This window comes from Triticum dicoccoides, chromosome 4B, assembly GCF_002162155.2.
Source record: "Triticum dicoccoides isolate Atlit2015 ecotype Zavitan chromosome 4B, WEW_v2.0, whole genome shotgun sequence".
NCBI lineage: Eukaryota > Viridiplantae > Streptophyta > Magnoliopsida > Poales > Poaceae > Triticum > Triticum dicoccoides.
In genome coordinates this window covers 662670590-662678720 of record NC_041387.1, presented here as the reverse complement: position 1 = coordinate 662678720, position 8131 = coordinate 662670590, and positions in this window count along the sequence as shown.

Below are 8131 nucleotides of genomic sequence, written 5' to 3'. Positions count from 1 at the left end.
AGGTCCACCAGCACCGCTCGTCGCTCGACCGCCGGTGTTCGGAGGCGAATCCGCGAGCAGTGCCGATAGCGCACCGGCCCGCGAGGTGAGTGCATGCTGCACCGACAGCTAGCACGCCGAGCACTACCGCGGTACGGCCTAGATACCCTACGCGCTAAACGTCGCAGGTGGAGAAAGCTGTAACGCCCCGGATGCAACTTTCCATATTCGTAACTCCAACTCTTGCCTTTTCCGGAGATGCGATATGTTATTTCCTCCGTGGTTGGGTTTTGTCTGCTGTTTTGCATTTTGTTCTTGTTATGCATCTCATCTCATAGCATCATGCGCATTGCATCGGCATCGTTTTTATAAAACTTGCATCCGTTCGGGTTTCCCCGGTCCTCTCCGTTGTCCGTTCTGATCCCGACTACACTCGCACGCGCCCGCAGCACCTCCGTAATATTATTTTATAAGTGGCATAAAAATGTTCTCGGTATGGGTTGCAACTTGTCGTGCGGTCTTATTATAGAGTAGACAGGCCGCCTGCCAAGTTTCGTCGCATTCGGAGTCCATTTGATAGCCCAACCGTTAAATATATAGCGGCACCGTCGCCGGTTCATTCGTCGGATGTTTCGGTCTCCGAAATCGTGCCGGGCTGCATTTCTCCTCTCTCTCCTATCAGCCCAAGCCTCTCTCACACAGCCCACTAGCCATTAGCTGCGCCGCCGCCCGCCGCCGCCCGTGGCCACTCAGGCGCGGCCACGTCGCCTCCTTGCGCACTCCCCCTCGCCTCCAGCCGCGCGGGCCCATCGGAGCCCATCCGCGGCCCGTCCGGGTCCCAATCTGGGCCGAGGCGCCGGCTCCGCGCCGCCGATTGCCCGAGCGCCCCTGCGCTCCTGCCGCTTCGCGCCGCCGCCATCTCGCCGTGCCGCACCGCCGCCCATCTCGTCAGCCGCCGTCTCCGCCGTCCCAGGCCAGTGCCGCTGCCTCCCGTCCTTTTTCCCCTTCCTCTCCTCCTCCCTCATGGCCTCTCTCTCCCTCGCAGGAGCCGCCATGACGTCCGAGCTCGCCGCCGCCGCTCGGATCTCGTCGCTGGAGTCCCTCCAACTTCCTCCCGTGGCCGGATCCGGCACCGCGCTGCCCGGATCCGTCCATTCCCGCGCCCCGCGCCGTTTCTCCCCTTCCTCGCCGTCCAAGGATCGCCGCCGCTCGCCGGAAGCGCCGCCGGCGCGTCCTCCCTCGCCTATGCGTGCGTAGGAGCGCGCGAGGCCGTTGCCTCGCAGGCCGCGCGGCCCAGCCCAGCTCCCGAGCTGCAGACCCAGCCAGCGCCAGGAAGGCCAACCTCCTCCGCGGCCTGCCCCAGCAGCCCCAGCCAAGCCGGCCCCTCTCCAACCGACCGGCCTGCTAAGGCCCATGGTGAGCAGTATCCCTAGCGCCACTCCTCTGTTCCTACTTGGGCTTGGCCCGATTCTGCTACTGCTGCTGATGTCCTGCGCCCAGTAGATTCAGCCCGTGTACGTTTTTTTCCAGATCCGCGATTTTGGTAATTTCCAGAGATTAATGTTTTACAGAAAACCCCCTAAGCATCATGCATTTTATATCTCTCAAACTGTGCATCGGATTAAAATAAGTTATATATGTAAAATGCTCAGAAAATTGTGTAGATTAATAATATGCCATTTTCATCCATGTTTAAAATGTTTAAATTGATGTTTGCATTAAATTTTCTAATATGCCATGTTCAAATGCTTTAATTCATAACTAAATAACAGTAGCTCGGATTTTAATAAACTTTATATGTATTTGGGGTGGAAAAATGCCTAGTTTAACATGGTACACTTTGTTTTACTGTTTAACAACTCTAAAATTGTGTTTAGGGCAGAACAGTACCAAATCCAAAATACGCATATGAGGATTTTCCGGAATTGTTGTTTGTTACTTCCGGCCTCATTTAAACTTGCCTAGTTAGGTAGTTTTCTTATGCTTCACCCATTGCCATGTTTAACAACATTTAATATTGTTTGGTAGCTTAAACAAGATTAAACTAAATAATTGATGTGGTGTTTTGTCAATATGCAACTCGTTGCATATTGATCTCCACTTAACTTGTAGTATTGTGTGTTGCACTTGCCATGCCATGCCTCTTTAAACCGGACATGCATCATACTTGATTGTGCATCATGCCTTGTTCATCATGAACCTCTAACCTTTGACACCTTTCCTATGCAAACCATTGATTGGCTATGTTATGACTTTTTCTCAGCCCCTCTTATAGCGTTGCTAGTTGCAGGTGAAGTTGAAGATTGCTCCATGGTGGACAGGATTTTGGTTGGGATATCACAATATCTCTTATATTATTAATGCATACTTGGTAAAGGGTGGAAGACTCGGCCTTTTGCCTGGTGTTTTGTTCCACTCTTGCCGCCCTAGTTTCCGTCATACCGGTGTTATGTTCCCGGATTTTTGCGTTCCTTACGCGGTCGGGTGATTTATGGGACCCCCTCGACAGTTCACTTTGAATAAAACTCCTCCGGCAAGGCCCAACCTTGGTTTTACCATTTGCCTCACCACCACCTATACCTTTCCCTTGGGTCGGCCAACCCAAGGGTCATCTTTATTTTAGCCCCCCCGGGCCAGTGCTTGTCTAAGTGTTGGTCTGAACCGAGCCGCCTGCGGGGCCCCCTTAGGGCAACTCGAGGTCTGGTTTTAATCGTAGCCTGTCTCATCCGGTGTTTCCCTGAGAACGAGATATGTGCAGCTCCTATCGGGATTGTCGGCGCATCGGGCGGCTTTGCTGGTCTTGTTTTACCATTGTCGAAATGTCTTGTAAACCGGGATTCCGAGTCTGATCGGGTCTTCCTGGGAGAAGGTCTATTCCTTCGTTGATCGCGAGAGCTTGTCATGGGCTAAGTTGGGACACCCCTGCAGGGTATAATCTTTCAAAAGCCGTGCCTGCGGTTATAGGCAGATGGAAATTTGTTAATGTCCGGTTGTAGATAACCTAACACCAGATCCGAATTAAAACGCATCAACCGCGTCTGTAGCCGTGATGGTCTCTTCTCGGTGGAGTCCGGGAAGTGAACACGGTTTTTGGGTTATGTTTGACGTAAGTAGGAGTTCAGGATCACTTCTTGATCATTGCTAGTTCACGACCGTTTCGCTTGCTCTCTTCTCGCTCTTATTTGCGTATGTTAGCCACCATATATGCTTAGTCGCTGCTGCAACCTCACCACTTTACCCCTTCCTTCCCTTTAAGCTATGCTAGTCTTGATACCCATGGTAATGGGATTGCTGAGTCCTCGTGGCTCACAGATTACTACAACAACAGTTGCAGGTACAAGTTTTGCGATGACCATGACGCGAGAGCGATGCTTGCTTGCGTTGCGTTCTTCTTCTGCTTCTTTGATCAGGGGATAAGTTCCAGGTCGGCAGCCTGGGCTAGCAGGGTGGATGTCGTTTGAGTTTCTGGTTGTGTTTCATCCGTAGTCGGATGATGCTCTAATGTATTGTGATGTTGTATTCGTGTGGCATTGTATGCCTTATGTATGTATCCCCATCTATTATGTAATGTTGATGTATTGATATCCACCTTGCAAAAGCGTCTCAATATGCGGGTCTATCCTTGGTGGGATCTTCGAGTTCCTTTTGGATAGGGTTGCATATTGGGCGTGACAAGTTGGTATCATTCTTATTCATTCTTATCTAGTTTCAACCAGAGAGGTTTCAATTCTTTCTTGTCCATTGTGCTCGTCATTCATGTCTTTGCAACCTTCAAGTTATCGTAATGTTCCTTGTTCCTCTTTTCTAACGGATTGTTTGCAATCTCGTTCGTCTCTAATTGCTCAACCTCTCAAGGTTCGTGGTTTCACTCATTGGTCGAAGAAGCAACTTAGTTTTACCGCTTATCGTCCTCTTCTGTTTTCCCTCCGGTGCCATCCTAGATCTCTTGACGAGATCCTCTCGTAGTGGTGGAGTGTTGTAACGCGCCGGATGCAACTTTCCATATTCGTAACTCCAACTCTTGCCTTTTCCGGAGATGCGATATGTTATTTCCTCCGTGTTGGGTTTTGTCTGCTGTTTTGCATTTTGTTCTTGTTATGCATCTCATCTCATAGCATCATGCGCATTGCATCGGCATCGTTTTTATAAAACTTGCATCCGTTCGGGTTTCCCCGGTCCTCTCCGTTGTCCGTTCTGAGCCCGACTACACTCGCACGCGCCCGCGGCACCTCCGTAATATTATTTTATAAGTGGCATAAAAATGTTCTCGGAATGGGTTGCAACTTGTCGTGCGGTCTTATTATAGAGTAGACAGGCCGCCTGCCAAGTTTCGTTGCATTCGGAGTCCATTTGATAGCCCAACCGTTAAATATATAGCGGCACCTTCGCCGGTTCATTCGTCGGACGTTTCGGTCTCCGAAATCGGGCCGGGCTGCATTTCTCCTCTCTCTCCTATCAGCCCAAGCCTCTCTCACACAGCCTACTAGCCCACCTATCTAACCCCCTCCGCTCCGGACCATTGGATCGAGATCCGATGTCCGAAAACACCCCCAAACCCTCAAACCCTAGCCCCTACCCTTTATATACACCTTCCCCTTCCAATTTTGGCAGCCTACCCCCTCTCCTCCTTGTTTTCCGCGCAGCCCAATCATCAGCGCCGCTGCTCCCCTCCATTTCCGCGCCCCTCCAGCCCCTGCTCGCCACTTGGCGCGTAGCCATTGGCTGCGCCGCCGCCCGCCGCCGCCCGTGGCCACTCAGGCGCGGCCACGTCGCCTCCTTGCGCACTCCTCCTCACCTCCAACCGCGCGGGCCCGTCGGAGCCCATCCGCGGCCCGTCCGGGTCCCGATCTAGGCTGAGGCGCCGGCTCCGCACTGCCGATTGCCCGAGCGCCCATACGCTCCTGCCGCTTAGCACCGCCGCCGTCTCGCCGTGCCCCGCCGCCGCCCATCTCGTCAGCCGCCGTCTCCGCCGTCCCAGGCCAGTGCCGCTGCCTCCCGTCCTTATTCCCCTTCCTCTCCTCCTCCCTCATGGCCTCTCTCCCCCTCGCAGGAGCCGCCATGACGTCCGAGCTCGCCGCCGCCGCTCGAATCTCGTCGCTGGAGTCCCTCCGACTTCCTCCCGCGGCCGGATCCGGCACCGCGCTGCCCGGATCCGTCCATTCCCGCCGCCCCGCGCCGTTTCTCCCCTTCCTCGCCGTCCAAGGATCGCCGCCGCTCGCCGGAAGCGCCCCCGGCGCGGCCTCCCTCGCCTGCGCGTGCGTACGAGCGCGCGAGGCCGTTGCCTCACGGGCCGCGCGGCCCAGCCCAGCTCCCGAGCTGCAGGCCCAGCCAGCGCCAGGAAGGCCAGCCTCCTCCGCGGCCTGCCCCAGCAGCCCCAGCCAAGCCGACCCCTCTCCAACCGACCGGCCTGCTAAGGCCCATGGTGAGCAGTCTCCCCAGCGCCACTCCTCTGTTCCTACTTGGGCTTGGCCCGATTCTGCTACTGCTGCTGATGTCCTGTGCCCAGTAGATTCGGCCCGTGTATGTTTTTTTTCCAGATCCGCGATTTTGCTAATTTCCAGAGATTAATGTTTTACAAAAAAACCCCTAAGCATCATGCATTTTATATCTCTCAAACTGTGCATCGGATTAAAATAAGTTATATATGTAAAATGCTCAGAAAATGGTGTAGATTAATAATATGCCATTTTCATCCATGTTTAAAATGTTTAAATTGATGTTTGCATTAAATTTGCTAATATGCCATGTTCAAATGCTTTAATTCATAACTAAACAACTGTAGCTCAGATTTTAATAAACTTTATATTATTTGGGGTGGAAAAATGCCTAGTTTAACATGGTACACTTTGTTTTACTGTTTAACAACTCTAAAATTGTGTTTAGGGCAGAACAGTACCAAATCCAAAATACGCATATGAGGATTTTCCGGAATTGTTGTTTGTTACTTCCGGCCTCATTTAAACTTGCCTAGTTAGGTAGTTTTCTTATGCCTCACCCATTGCCATGTTTAACAACATTTAATATTGTTTGGTAGCTTAAACGAGATTAAACTAAATAATTGATGTGGTGTTTCGTCAATATGCAACTCGTTACATATTGATCTCCACTTAACTTGTAGTATTGTTTGTTGAACTTTCCATGCCATGCCTCTTTAAACCGGACATGCATCATACTTGATTGTGCATCATGCCTTGTTCATGTGTGGTGTGTTTACCATGTGTGTGCTTCTTTTCGATAGTTCCTGTTTCGTTGCGATTGTGAGGATTCATTCGTCAACGCTTGGTTCGGCTTCATCCGTTCGTGTTCTTCATGGACTCGTTCTTCTTCCTAGCGGGATTTCAGGCAAGATGGCCGCTACCCTGGATCTCACTACTATCATTGCTATGCTAGTTGTTTCGTTCTATCGCTATGCTGCGCTACCTATCACCTGTTTATCAAGCCATCCCAAATTGCCATGAACCTCTAACCTTTGACACCTTTCCTATGAAAACCATTGATTGGCTATGTTACGGCTTTTGCTCAGCCCCTCTTATAGTGTTGCTAGTTGCAGGTGAAGTTGAAGATTGCTCCATGGTGGACAGGATTTTGGTTGGGATATCACAATATCTCTTATATTATTAATGCATCTATATACTTGGTAAAGGGTGGAAGACTCGGCCTTTTGCCTGGTGTTTTGTTCCACTCTTGCCGCCCTAGTTTCTGTCATCCCGGTGTTATGTTCCCGGATTTTTGTGTTCCTTACGCGGTCGGGTGATTTATGGGACCCCCTCGACAGTTCCCTTTGAATAAAACTCCTCCAGCAAGGCCCAACCTTGGGTTTACCATTTGCCTCACCACCACCTATACCTTTCCCTTGGGTCGGCCAACCTGAGGGTCATCTTTATTTTAGCCCCCCCAGGCCAGTGCTTGTCTAAGTGTTGGTCTGAACCGAGCCGCCTGCGGGGCCCCCTCGGGGCAACTCGAGGTCTGGTTTTACTCGTAGCCTGTCTCATCCGGTGTTGCCCTGAGAACGAGATATGTGCAGCTCCTATCGGGATTGTCGGCGCATTGTGCGGCTTTGCTGGTCTTGTTTTAGGATTTTCGAAATGTCTTGTAAACCGGGATTCCGAGTCTGATCGGGTCTTCCTGGGAGAAGGTGTATTCCTTCGTTGATCGCGAGAGCTTGTCATGGGCTAAGTTGGGACACCCCTGCGGGGTATAATCTTTCGAAAGCCGTGCCTGCGGTTATAGGAAGATGGGAATTTGTTAATATTCGGTTGTAGATAACCTGACACCAGATCTGAATTAAAATGCATCAACCGCATGTGTAGCCGTGATGGTCTCTTCTCGGCGGAGTCCGGGAAGTGAACACGGTTTTTGGGTTATGTTTGATGTAAGTAGGAGTTCAGGATCACTTCTTGATCATTGCTAGTTCACGACCGTTCCGCTTTCTCTCTTCTCGCTCTTATTTGCGTATGTTAGCCACCATATATGCTTAGTCGCTGCTGCAACCTCACCACTTTACCCCTTCCTTCCCTTTAAGCTATGCTAGTCTTGATACCCATGGTAATGGGATTGCTGAGTCCTCGTGGCTCACAGATTACTACAACAATAGTTGCAGGTACAGGTTTTGCGATGACCATGAGGCGAGAGCGATGCTTGCTTGCATTACGTTCTTCTTCTGCTTCTTCGATCAGGGGATAGGTTCCAGGTCGGCAGCCTGGGCTAGCAGGGTGGATGTCGTTTGAGTTTCTGTTTGTGTTTCATCCGTAGTCGGATGATGCTCTGATGTATTGTGATGTTGTATTCGTGTGGCATTGTGTGCCATATGTATGTATCCCCATCTATTATGTAATGTTGATGTAATGATATCCACCTTGCAACAACGTCTCAATATGTGGGTCTATCCTTGGTGGGACCTTCGAGTTCCTTTTGGATAGGGTCACATATTGGGCATGACAAAAGCGCGGGAAAGCGCATGGGAGAGAGGAAGAATAGAGAGCCGGAGGAAGAAGAAGAGACTGACAGTGGGCCCCGGGTCCACCTGTCAGCCAGAAGGAGCACTGTGCTCTCTGGTACGACCAGCGTATTTAGGATTTAGAATTTATTCTAATTTTACTGCGTCCGACGTAGTAATCGCTCATTTTTCCCCAAACCGTGGATTTTTTCACGC